The sequence below is a fragment of the Anas acuta genome, chromosome 4, assembly GCF_963932015.1.
Source record: "Anas acuta chromosome 4, bAnaAcu1.1, whole genome shotgun sequence".
Taxonomy (NCBI): domain Eukaryota; kingdom Metazoa; phylum Chordata; class Aves; order Anseriformes; family Anatidae; genus Anas; species Anas acuta.
Genome location: NC_088982.1, coordinates 57,836,002 through 57,849,511, shown reverse-complemented (window position 1 = coordinate 57,849,511; position 13,510 = coordinate 57,836,002). Strand labels below are relative to the sequence as shown.

Below are 13,510 nucleotides of genomic sequence, written 5' to 3'. Positions count from 1 at the left end.
TATACTCACAGCATTCAGCAAGAAGCAGTCCAGTTTTTAAACTGCTTTGAACCAGATTTCTTCCCCAACGTAGCAAGTTTTAATAGAGCAATGATGTTTGTACTAGATCAATTGCTTTGGGACATACACTCTCAGAATTATAGTCATTATGTATGTTAAGCAACACTCCCTTTGAGATGATGAATAGCAAACAAACAAGAAGCTATTAAAATGACTGCCCTCTTTAAATATAAAAAATGACCAAGTGTGATCCCATTAGAAAATAAAGAGATTAAGGAAAAAGTAATGAATGTAGGTATAGCAACAAAGAGATCTAAGGAAATCTTTTAAAAGAGAGCTTTCCATTGCTTTTGTGTAGAGGAGTGGCAGGAAAAACATTGAGTAATACAGATACCAGGAAGAGGAGTTTCTGTATCTCTGGACTACCACAGCAAAAGCACAATCATTATCTTCCTATTATTTTGCATAGTTGTCTGAAAATGTAATTACATCCTATAGTTTTCTGACATAATATAGCTACTTCGTAGTCTTTCCCCTCAGGGATCACTCACAAACCTTAAATAACAATATTTTGAATCTTTTTTAGAAATACAATAACATCACCACATTTTGACATTTTTCAGATTACTTCAGTGGTAGTTTTTCCCTCAGGCTGTTGTATTGTTCTTATATTTCTTCAAAACAATCTAAGGTGTCTCTTTGTCTCTTTACACTTTCAGTTCCTTGACTATTGATTTCTTACACTGTATGTTTCAGGTTATCTTCTAAGCTAAGAAATCTGAGGGTAAATTAAAAGAATGTAAGCATTAAAATGCTTACATTCTTTTAAATGTAAGCATTTTTAAAATGCTTCTGTGTTCATTGATATGATTTACGGTAACCTCAAAATCTTATTTTATGGAAAAATATGACACTTTATATTAAAAGACGATAATTCATTCGTATAGAAGAAATCACAATAATCTAATCCAGGAATCACCATTAGCTCAGATCTAGCTATTACAGAAAAACAAACACAAGAACGAACAAACAAAAACTCTACAAAGAAAAAGACTTAATAATGCAGTTAAATTTATTATGCACACAATTTCTAGTATCTAACTTTTTTGCCTGTGTTATGCTCACCTTTGCACTGTTGCTCTGGGTCCTAAGGTTGATGGCTTCAGCGTCAGTGTCTGTTTTTGTGCATGTAACAGTGAGTTTATTTCACCTGGAGTGCTTTGCTGGGACAAATACGTTGTTGACAGCTTGCTCCCTCCCTTCAGGGTCTGTCTGGAGTGGCTATTTGCTAGCATACTATCACACTTTGATTTTCCTTCTGTAAGTTCACATTATATCTGATTTTACTACTTTAACATAGATACTTTTACATAGTTTATTTTACATAGATACTATTTATTTGTTTTATTTGTTTTCTTATCCTTAAAACTAGTTTTTCGAGCACCAGGTCTTCATTTCTTTAGCTGAGCATTTCTGAGTTGTTTATAGCTACAGGATCTTAAGTGACAGACTATGCTGAATGCAGCAAGAGTTTTGGCAGGGAGATGAAGACTCTTAAACAAGTGTTTTCTCCAGACCATAGCATCTCTCACTCTACTTATCTTTGCTAAGAGTGAACTTCTAGATTTTATAAGCATGTCCTGGATCAGCTCAAAAGTCCCATATGAAAATTACAAACTAAAAAACAATCTTCCAGTGGGGTTTAGTTAAAAACTATGTTCTTCCCCAGCAACTATTTTCACACAGCTACTTTTCTAGTTACGTTTTTGGAGACTTCAGCTTTCTTCTGTGAAATGCTGTCTTACAAAAGGCATTTCGTAACTCTATAAATACCCTCATTTTGTAGAACATGTTTCATATTTTAATTCTAATTAAGTATCTTTTCCCTTACATTAAAAACAAACTACTTAAAGGTGCATTAAAACTCTTAATTCCAAAGGGCTGGCTAGCCCCAGACCTCTTGACCCCAAGAGGGTCAAAATAAATAGGCACAGCAACATTTTAGTTATTTTTCACAATACTGTCATATTAACAGATAGAAGGAATGTCAAAAACAGAGAAAAGCATTGTTATTAACAAAAAATGTTATGATTCTCATATATGGCTCCTGTCTGTATCCTAAGCTATACATTTTGTTGCATTTCCTTATGGGCCCAAGAATTCTTATACTCTAGAATAGAGTCCTTCTAGTTGCTCTTTGACTTAGTATAACTACAATACTTTTCTGGAAAAGGAAGATAAATGAATCTGAATCTATTTAAGATAAGAATAAGCTTAAACCAGCTCTCCATGGTCTCCATGGTTTACATGGAGAGCTTACATGGTCTTCAGTTATGGAAAACTGAGTACCAGTCCATCTCTAGTTACTTTTCAGAAGAAAAGAATGAGAGACCCAGTTTTCTGCAGGTGACTAGATATTTTGTAATGCATTGTAAATGTGGGAGAAATAATTTCAGAAACTTTTTCTCTAACATGGCATACAGATGCCAGTGGCTAAGGCCACTATGAATCTGATTTTAATCACTAGTACCCCTACTCAGATATTTAGGAAACAGTAATTTAACTAAATTGTGTTGACTGACTCATCTGTTTGGAACTGCATTGGAATCTGTATTGGAACAGTGAGTGCTGCAGTTATTACTAGTCTGTGAAGATAGATTTTACAGACTGCATTGTTGAACAAAAAAAAAAAACTCAAAATCTGCTCCTTCTTTTTAATCTGTTCTACAGAGAGTAACTCATACAGCTTAGAAATGTATTGGTGTTATCAATTAATATTTCAGTGTCAGGCAAAAATTTGTTTTCTTCAGTTTATATCAATAGTAATTTTATGAGTTTTTTTGTCCTCTGTTGATGTAGAAATGGGAACAGTTTTATTTCAGATCTTGCCAGAATATGTCATTTTAAAAATTGATTTATATTATGAAATATAAACAAATACTTGAATTTTGCCTCCTAAGCTGTGGTAGTTCAGATATTCCAAAGAAATCAAGTAGAGAAAATTTATTTGACATTAAAATAGATGTTTGTTATAGTCTATGAATGTGAGTTATTCTGAATTCTTTCTTTATTATTCCTAGTTAACATGAATTTCAATTTCAACTTGAACTATAATTGTCTACAGCTATCTTTGTTAATAAAATTTATTGCCATAAGTACATATTCTTGATAACAGAACAAATCTTTGTTATCAAAGTACTGGAGCTAAAAAGTAATTCCACAGTAGCTTATCTCTCAGTTGTCATGTATCTTACCTTGGAGTAATAGTTAATGGTATCAGGCTCTATCAAGAGCCTGATACTGGACTAAACATAAGATAGAAGTGACACTTCATATTCTTATGGTTTAACATTTTTCTTTTGTAGTTTGAGATGGTTAGTGTCAGATTTTCATTAACTTTTATGTTTTACATAAACAAAGAATAGATCAACCCATCTGTTTTCCAGCACTGAGGAAAAGAAGCAAGAAACACAGAAATAAATCCATTCCACAGTAAGCAGCTCTTCTAAAGAAATTCTGTTATTTGTTTCTTCCAGGTTGTATACCAGCTGTAGTTAAATGACCAGACCATGTATTAAAAATGACCAGACATGATGACCATGATAGAAGGACATTGCCTCTCATATTCATTGAAGAGAAGAGGTGAAATGATCACTTCTCAGGAATATACAGCTGTGGCATTGAGACCAGATGTATAAAGATGAGACAGACTATGGTTCCGAATGAGGTATTTGGACTTTGTTGTACATGACAATTACTGCATGTGGAGTGTTCAATTTATTTTCTCCTTTAAAGATCTGTCTCATTTTAAAGGTTTGGACAGAAATTTTCCTTGTCCCTTTCTCACATAAATAATTCTACTGAATTGGAACAATAAAACCAATATTTAACCCTATAGTCTTGGATTTCTCATAACTTTATTGTTAACTGCCAAGAAGTTGAAGTTTTCTTTTTGACTTATCACACTAAGAAAACTGGGAAATTATATTTAAAGAGAAGCTCTAAGTTTTCTTGGTTATATCCATGAAGATCAGTATGGGCAATGAGATGAGTGTTAGCAAGACATTTCTAATGATTAATAATACCCAGAGCACTTTCTTTATTTCTATCCTGTTTGTGATACAACAGAAAAACCTGGCCTCTTCTAATACAGGACTTGAAATGACAACATTTTCTTAAGAAAAAAAGCAATACATTCTTCTCCTCTGTTTTGCAGCTCTTCTCTATGGGAAATGGAATCATATCCTTAAGTGAACAAACTGTTTGCAGGAGAAAGTGCCTTTTAGAAAGTATTATATTCCAATTTATAAAACATGGCAGTATTTTTACTTTTTAACCAAACATTTTGTGAAAACATACTATGAATATGTAAACTGTCCTTTAGGGGTAAATCAAGTAAAGTTATTTCTTTTGTAATAATGGAAACTGTCATATGGGAGAGAGAACAGAAGGTTTTTTTAATAACCAGAACAAAACCAAATGTACCTATTGTGCCATGAAACAAAGCTATTTGTCAGGGGAACCATCAAAGTCTGAAATAATATTTAAAGGAAGTAGCTCATTTATTTTAATTAATGTTTCTCGAAAAGTTTCTAGAAAAAACATGTACAGAACTTATTGAATAATAAAATGCTTTCTGAGTGTTTATGTATTAGTCCTTTTTTTCCACTATATGAAAACTGACGATTATGCTCCTGAAATAAAATTTTGTTAACAGTGTTGCATTAGAAAGGGCAGCTAAAAAAAAAAAAAAAATCATAAGATTTTACTTCCGTGTGCATGTGTGTTTTCTCCTTTATTTTATTTTTAACAACTGGTCAGAATTCTAACTAACTTTTCTGTAGACTTGCTACTTGAACACCTATGCTCAAATTTTGCTGAGTAGATTATATGTGTAGTCCATTTCAATATCCAGTCTATCCAAGCTAAACAAAGAACTAGTATTTCTTTATATGTCCTGAAAATGTATATTTTTGTGACCTCTAAATCCATATGAGATCTCTGTATTCAGAAGCCCAGAATCAATACTGTTTCCAAAACCCATCACCTTTGAAGCCTTACACAAGAAAACAATGGAAAAACACATTGTACAGTATATAAAAAACAACCAACCAAACGCCACCACCACCAACAAAATAGAACACACAGTGTCAGCCTCTGCTTGGCCTTCCTGACTTCCTGACTTTGGCATACCTTATGCTAATGCGGTGCCCGGGTTCCCTACAAGAACAATCAACTGACATTCTAAAGTGCATTTGCACACATTTGTTGAAAGTTTACCTGCTTTAACCTCTGTTTTCCTTGATGATGATTTTAATGTTATGCCTCTCTTGGGAGATAATCCTGCTCTGTAGAACAGACTGTAGAACAATTCATGGACTTTTCAGAGTGAAAGAAGCTTCTATTGTTCTGCCCTTTCCTTAAGGTTGAGGAGGGTGAGGAGGAGAAAACTTCTCAAATGCTTATCCTGTTCTGAAACATACCCACTACCACACTGTGGTTTGCATGGAGCATGAGACATTCCCTCAACAGTATCTGCAGCTGCTTTCCTTTATCAAATGGGATTGCTGTTGACATAGCTCCTGCGGTTTTGTAGCTTCTCATTACTATGGGCAGTTATAAAGCAAGACCTAGCTCCAGAGAAGGCATGCTGTGTGCTGGAATTAAGCCACAGAGCTGGGATGGCACAAAGAATGGTTAAAAGCTAAACTCTGTAACGTCTATACCAGTTTTAGTGAGACAGACTATTATTTTTTCTGCCCACCGATAATGACTTTTCTTGCAAAAAAAAAATGAAAATCATTTTGTCTTAAAGCTGAGTCCTTTGGGATAATATAGTTACAGGCCAAACACTGGCAATCTTGGTGTTTGTTATTGTTGTTGTTTACTCTTTTTTTTTTCTCTCCTATTTTTTTTTCCAAATAATACCACATTTATTTATTTACTTATTTTTTTAATGGTAAATTAATAGAAAGCTTTGAGAAGTTTGATTTTGGTTGAATAATCAAAAGGACAAAGTCAGGAAGCACAGGAAGCACTGATTGACACTTAAAAAAAGAAAAGAGTAGTCAGGCATTGGAATGGGTTGCGCAGAGAAGTCATGAAGTCATCATCCCTGGGGGTGTTTAAGGAGAGGTTGGACTTGGTGCTTAAGGTGACATTAGTAGTATGGTGATAGTTGGATCAGATGATCTTGGAGGTGTTTTCAAACCCTAATGATTCTATGAAAAAAGTTTAAGGTATTAAAAAGTACTCTAATCTGTGCTCAGGAAGAATGTCAGTACAATTATGTCATATCAGTGCATTTTTAGTTCGTGTTCTATTAGAACAGTACCCCCTGTTTTTAAGTACTTTCACCATGTCTTTCCAGTTGATTTCTTAATCTGAATGTATTTGTATTCTGTTCCTTTATATTAATTCTGATAACATGTAGACTATTGCTTTGTTGTTATTGTTGTTTGCTTTGTTTTGTAGAGATGTGAACATAATTAGTACATTGGTACATATTGTCTATGTGCAATACTGTTCAAATAATGAACTCCTTCTAGAGTTTACCGATTGTATAAATAACTCCTTACATTTCAGTGAATTTCATTTAAAAACAGACTTCTTGGTGACCAACATAACTTGGAAATTATAACACAGTTGTAATAGAGAAGATAACTATTTCCCTATGAATTTAGAATATTACTGTAGGATTTATGAAATTTTCCAGTATCTTTGTCCTAAACTTTATTTAGCGTATTGGTTTGGATTAAAACGAACACTCTCTGCCATAAGTAACATTTACCAGAAGCCACTAAAAACCTCATACACCTATGCAAAAACCTTATGGAAAAGACATGTTGGCTGTAGCTTTCCAGAAGCATAAGTGGTTATTTGTTCTGCAGTTTGAATACTCAGTTAGAAATGTATTAAACAGGCTCCATCCCCAGAAAATCTGGAATTCTGACAAATTTTAAAGCTAAATATTCATACTCCAAGTCACTAATGACTTCTGAAAATTTAAAGCTTAGGATACTACAACTCTATCCATTGTAGCTGAAAATGTGCTTTTTTTTTTTTTGCCTTTTTTTTTTTTTTTTTTAAACACATGGGATTGAGTTTATGGATATCAAGTTAGAATGTTCATGGAGAGGTTACATTAATACCAATGTATTTTGTTTGAAAAGGAGGATTTGCCTTAAAAAGATCTATCCAACTTGTTCTGTCCAGAAATCCTTCTGGAAAACAGTTGATATAAAATCTTAAAATACTAAGAAAAATCTTTCAGTTCTCAGTTTATGCATACTGGGTAAAAGCCAGCACTAAAGGCAATGGATTTATTATTCCAGAGCTGGATTTGACCCAAACGTCTGTCCTGTTTACACATGTGAAAGCCCATTAAACTTATTGGGCTTGCAATTATATAAATGGAGGCCAAAATATTGTGCTTTTTGGGGAACTTAACTTGAACTTCATGTAAAATTTGGCTATTGTATCAAAATAGGGATACATCCTGTTAAGATTTATACTGGGTCTATGTTAGTACATCTGTGCAGGAAATCTTATAACCGATACAGCTTGTCTTAATGTCCTAAATTTGCAGCTGGATTTATTCATTTGTGGGGCATAATGATTGGGTTAAAATCACAAATGTGTCAGAGTTATAATATATGCGTCTCTTACAGTATAGAAGACAGACACAGAAAGAATTTAGATGAAAATGACAGGATAATGAAAAAAGATGATGTTAGCAACACCTTTAATTTTTGTTTACTTGAGAAAATTATACTGCAAGAATGACGTCATGTAGAATTAGTCTGTGTTCATTAGGAGAGGAGTTTATACAAGAATCTGGAATTGCAGGTCAGAGTAAAAAATCAAATCTTGGAGCTGCTTCTTCACAGAACATTTGAAATGCTGGATTGTTGGTCAAAGAATAAATTGAGTTCTAAACATGCTGTTTTAGAAATGTTAATGGAAACTGAATAATCATAATGACACATACAAAACAAACAAACAACAAAAAAGGTGATCACTTTTAACACTTTTATGTACTATTATACATAATAGTCAATATTTCCAGAATTTATTTGTTCAATGCACACTTATTGTACAAACTTTCATTAAAAATAAAATAAGAATAAATTACTCCTGTTTGCACAGAGCTTACCAGAGATCTGTTTTATCTGAGGAGGTTACATTTAAGAGCCAATTGATAATGAAAACATTTTGAAGCTTGCATATTTGAAACAAGACCAAGCAGGCTGTAAAATCTGAATATAATCCACAAATAAAATGATACATTTTTTCCTACCTGCATGAATACAAAAACAAGAAAGATGACAGGTGTCTGTGATGAAATTTGTTTTGTTGGGCAGTGTTTCTCTTCCATGATATATTTTCACCATAAATGGACTTTTGCAAAAAGCCTTTCATGACTTTTTGAATGTAATTTCCAGTTTTGTTTCTGGAGCTAGAATTGGCATGGTATAGATTGCTGTAGCAGACATTCCTATAATGTAAACAAGAATGATGACCAATATTGATTTGCTGTTGGGAGCATCTACTGTCACATCAGGGATTCCTCAATTCATGTCCCTGTACAGATCAGTAGTGATTTTTCAGAGGAAAAGAAGCTGAAATGAAACAATTTCAAACTAGGTAGGTGAAATTTATAAATGAGCTAAGTTTCACTAGTAGAGAAAATAACTAATTTACTTTTCATATGAAACTGATTTTTTCCCTTTCTTCTCTTCCCCTCTCCTTTTCAGAAATATCCTTGTTTTTGTCTATTGTGAATATTCATATTCACTCACATATTACTTGAGAATTGTTTCAAGGTTAATTCTTGTCTGGTAAAAGGCTGAAGTGCCTCATGGGCATCTTTTTTTAGTCATCTTGTACTCCTGCGTGGCCTCACTGCAGAAAATGATGTGCATCACAGAAGTTCTGTCAGATGCAAATAATGCAGATTGTACTAAAAGAAGTTTCAGTTTTCCCATTGTTACTTTTGTGCCAGCAAATTGCTTTCCAGGGCAAAATACTCAGCTAAACACATTTACTTCATATGGTAGTTTTTTGAACTAGAGATTTGAACACCTTTGCAAATATTTTGTTGAGTCAGAAAAACTTTCATATTTTCTAAGAGCACTCTGAGAATTATTTTTTATAGTTTATCTTTTACATAAGGTAGTAATTCACAAAAATCTTGGAAGACTGTCTTTCTTGGTATTTTCCTGGTTTAAACAATTTCTGTAGATTATTATTCACTCTGTACTTATATGGTAAGAGTATTCTCCTCTGGTAGTATAAATCACCTACTAGAAGGAGTGAAATTCTTGTACTTTGTGACAAAAAATTGCATCTGACAATAATAGTTATTTGTTCTTTTCAAATAATTATATCTGACTCTGAGTCATTAACATATATGTTGATTCTTCACATATTTTAATGCTTTTATTGATTTTACTGATAAGATTACCTACTAGGTATTTATATGAGAGACTTCAATGGTCTAATCTCTGCGTATGAACAGGATCATAGCTGCAGTATAATTTAGTAAAATAAAACACTGCTTACATTTTCTCTTTAACTTACCATTGCTAATAGAATAAAAATAAGCTTAAAACCTGAGTAATGCATTTATATTTGCTTATAGTTTGAAAAATTTGCTTTTAAACTGGAGATTCAGGTTTTCATTTCATGAGACAGGGCCATGCTCTCTTCACATCACAGTTAGGATTTCTCCTAGATGCCTAAGAAAGCCTTCTGACTGGTACATGTTGTGTGTTATAGTTGGCATCTATTAAACCTAGCAGATTTTTTAGAATGTCTTAAGTATATTGGAATCATGAAAGGTTAAACACGACTCATTGCAGTGGCTGGCAAGAATTACACTGAATTCCACGTGTTTTTGACCAGTACTTTTGTACAGTTAGATGAAATTGAAGCTCATTTCATAGCCTGGATATTTTCTGTTGTGTATCTTAGCCTGTTTTTGTTGGTGGTGGTGGTGTTTTTGGTGTTTGTTTGTTTGTTTGTTTTTCTACATTTGTCTTAAATTAGGGAAGGGAAGGGAAGGGAAGGGAAGGGAAGGGAAGGGAAGGGAAGGGAAGGGAAGGGAAGGGAAGGGAAGGGAAGGGAAGGGAAGGGAAGGGAAGGGAAGGGAAGGGAAGGGAAGGGAAGGGAAGGGAAGGGAAGGGAAGGGAAGGGAAGGGAAGGGAAGGGAAGGGAAGGGAAGGGAAGGGAAGGGAAGGGAAGGGAAGGGAAGGGAAGGGAAGGGAAGGGAAGGGAAGGGAAGGGAAGGGAAGGGAAGGGAGAAAAACTTCCAAATAAGTGGTTTTGTGTTCCATTTCTTCATTCACGTTTGTCAGCTTTTTTCCTTTTTTTACTTTCTTGGGCCACAACTAATCCTCAGTTAAGACATCACATATGGATTATGTACCAGACACTACTCTGATAGCCATTCAAAATGCAGTGTAAAATTATGTGTCTGATTTTTTGTTTCTTCCTTGTTTTCACTATTAAAATTACCAAAGAAAAAGATGAATAGAAGTGGGTATTTCATATACATATTTGTATACTCTGATATATTTCTCCTGGTATAAAATATGATTCTGGAGGCCTTCTCTGTGAAATCTCAGCTTGTAATGGAAAATAAATTGGTTATATGTCTTATTTTAGAAAAGCTAAAGAACACCCTGTTCTTTTTCATAAAACAAATACTGATGTTAGAGTCTTTTCATTTAAAGTTCTTACAATTGTATGATATGCAACAATCTCCAGAGCAGCCCACTGTTTAGAGAGAACATATTGTTCAGAATGGTTTCATTTTGAGTGTGGTTTCAACACTGTGCTGGAGTTGGAAAACAAATTGAGCTAAGAATGAATGTGGTCTTAGCCCAAAAAGGTTTCATTAGATACATACATAAACTGAAGCCGTCACATATAAAAATCTGCACATCTAAAAATACCAAACAAATCACCAAGTCAATTGATCTTATTTACTTCTGTTATTTTTTATGTTTGTGTGTATATATGCATACGCATACATATGTATATGTGTTTATGTATATACACACAATATCACATTTTTAAAGCTACATCTAACTGCATTCAGTTGGATGACACAGAGGTACAATTTAGGTTTGTATTCAAAGCATTCATTTGAAGTCATTTATAGAATCTACTGTCTCTTTCAGCAGACACAAATAACACCAGGCAATTTTTAACATGCTACTTCAAGTATAGCAGTCTTTCGGTAATGTTTTTTATGACTTCTGGTTTTGATTGCATCCAGAAAATATAATCTTAAGAAACAGGGCAGAGCAGAATTACCTTATCTTTCTTGAAGCTCCTGTTTGGCTAATTTCCATAGACTGGAAATGGGACTGGCCAGTTTCTTTGAAGGCTCTTAATACTTGCAGAGATATTAAAAACAAACAAACAACAACAACAAAAACACAAACAAAACAAAGCAAAAACTTCTGAAATGGAGGTGGTTTGAAATCACACTTTGTGGCTGCCTTTTCTTGACTTGCCAGCTAGGAGCAATTCATCCTTATGTGTAAAGCATGCCCTAATGACAATGCTGACATCTGCCTCTGGATACGTGTGATAATTTCAATTAGTTGCCCATAAAAAATCAGATTTTTCAAATTACTTAATTACTTACTGTATGTCATGAATATGAAAAAAAATTTTCCTGTTCATTTTGTTTAGAGGCCTTGAATACAACTTCCCTATCTGATTTCAGGCTGAAAGCTAAAGAATATGTAAATAGATTTTGCATGTATATCTTTGAAAGCCGTTGATTGGGAAGGTATATGCAGATGTTGAGATCACAAATGAATATCATCTACTATTATTAAAATACAAGACAAGAAATTATTGGATCTATTCTATAGGTCATCTTTCTGAAGAACAGGTTGTGAACATCACTGGACATATTCTAACCCTGATTGGACAAAGGCCTGAGCAGCCTGCTGTAGCTGACCCTGCTCTGAGCAGGTTGATTGGATTAGACAATTTCCAGAGGCCCTTCCCACCTCAACACTTCTGTGCTTCTGTGGCTTCTGTGACTTTTTTTTTCCCTATTTCTTTTAATAGGATCAAGAAAAATATTTTACAATAGTGGTTGTTGTTGTTGTTGTTGTTGTTGTGTTGTCTGTTTGTTTTTGTTTCCCAGAGAAAAATAAATAAAGGCTATGTAAAATAAGTAACTTGTGCTAAGAAATAATATAATTACCAGATTTTCCACTTCCATCTGTTCCTTTATTTTACCAAAAGTAAATAGTTCATCAGTCTTACATATTTGCAAGCTAGTTCTCAAGTAGTAATTTACTGGTGCCTATTATGTAATTAATAAAAACGTCATCATTTTTATTATTCAGTATAGTATGAATTCCAAACCCAACTTATTTATGAAGCAAAAAGAACTTTAGAGAAATCTTGCAAAAATAAATCTAGTAATTTTCTCCCACTAAGATCAGTTCCTATATGTGTTCAGGGAACCCTTTTTTAGGGAAAAAAAAAGTCACTGTTGGCATATAACACGAATATCTCAATTTTTTGAGTTCACCTTTTTTTTAGTAGCTAGAAATATGGATAAAAAACACTTTTATCTTTGTTTATTCAGCAATGTTAAAAAAAATAGAGAAAGAGCTAAGGAGTTTTGCCAGTTTTAAATGTGGTCTATCTCAAAAAATTATATTATTGATAAAAGGTATTTGACCTATAAAGGCAAAAGCTCTTACCTGATTATTAAAATTAATTCAGGAGATAATTCTAACTGAACAGTCAGTTTACAAAATCATATTTGAAGAAAGTAAAGCCACGATATAAATTGGCATGCACTTAACATTACATGAAGCAGTAACTACAGATGTACAAAACTATCAAATACGATATGGTGTGCTGACAAGTTAAATGGCTTGCCATTTTGCAGAAGACACATTCTGTAAAGAGAGTTACTACTGACGTATGATAAATCTGTTGGTTGATATACTAATAGGTCAAAATTCTTGGCAGTTTGGCAGTCCTGGATTCTACAGAACAATATTAGAGAAAAGTACTATGTTTAAACTGTTAGTAAACATAAGATTAATCAGGAAGAGTATGAGTGATGAAAAAGATGCTAAGAGAGTATAACGTAGTTATAAAAAGAGTATCTCAAAACAATAGTATTTTATTTGAACTATATAATTCATTGTGATTTTACATTACTATAAAAAGATAATAGCATGATCCCATGCTAATTTCACTGTAAGTTTAAAAGGAAATCTATGCTGGAGTTATTCTGACATACGATGCCATTTTTCATGTACTAGTTTAAAAGATTTATAGAAGAGTTTCTGTTTATCACGATGTAATGAAAAATTGACTATTCTCCCCCCCCCCCCCCCCCCCCCCATGGCTTTGAATAATACAGTTGTTGCACCACAGCATTATGCTTAAAATTTGCATTTTTAAGTTCAATATACTAGTTCTGGTACAAGCCCAGGAGATGTAGAATTAGTTGTGGATT

The 13,510-nt window shown here is 33.5% G+C and overlaps 1 long non-coding RNA gene across 1 annotated transcript in view; it reads left to right on the top strand.

The window, feature by feature from the left end:
* The window catches only part of LOC137856257 (uncharacterized), a 62,686-nt gene extending 58,089 nt beyond the window's left edge, over window positions 1-4,597 (top strand). Inside the window, exon 5 of the long non-coding RNA XR_011096316.1 lies at window positions 3,537-4,597. This is a non-coding gene — a long non-coding RNA (uncharacterized lncRNA). The remainder of the gene's footprint in view (window positions 1-3,536) is intronic.
* Window positions 4,598-13,510: the final 8,913 nt, after the last annotated feature.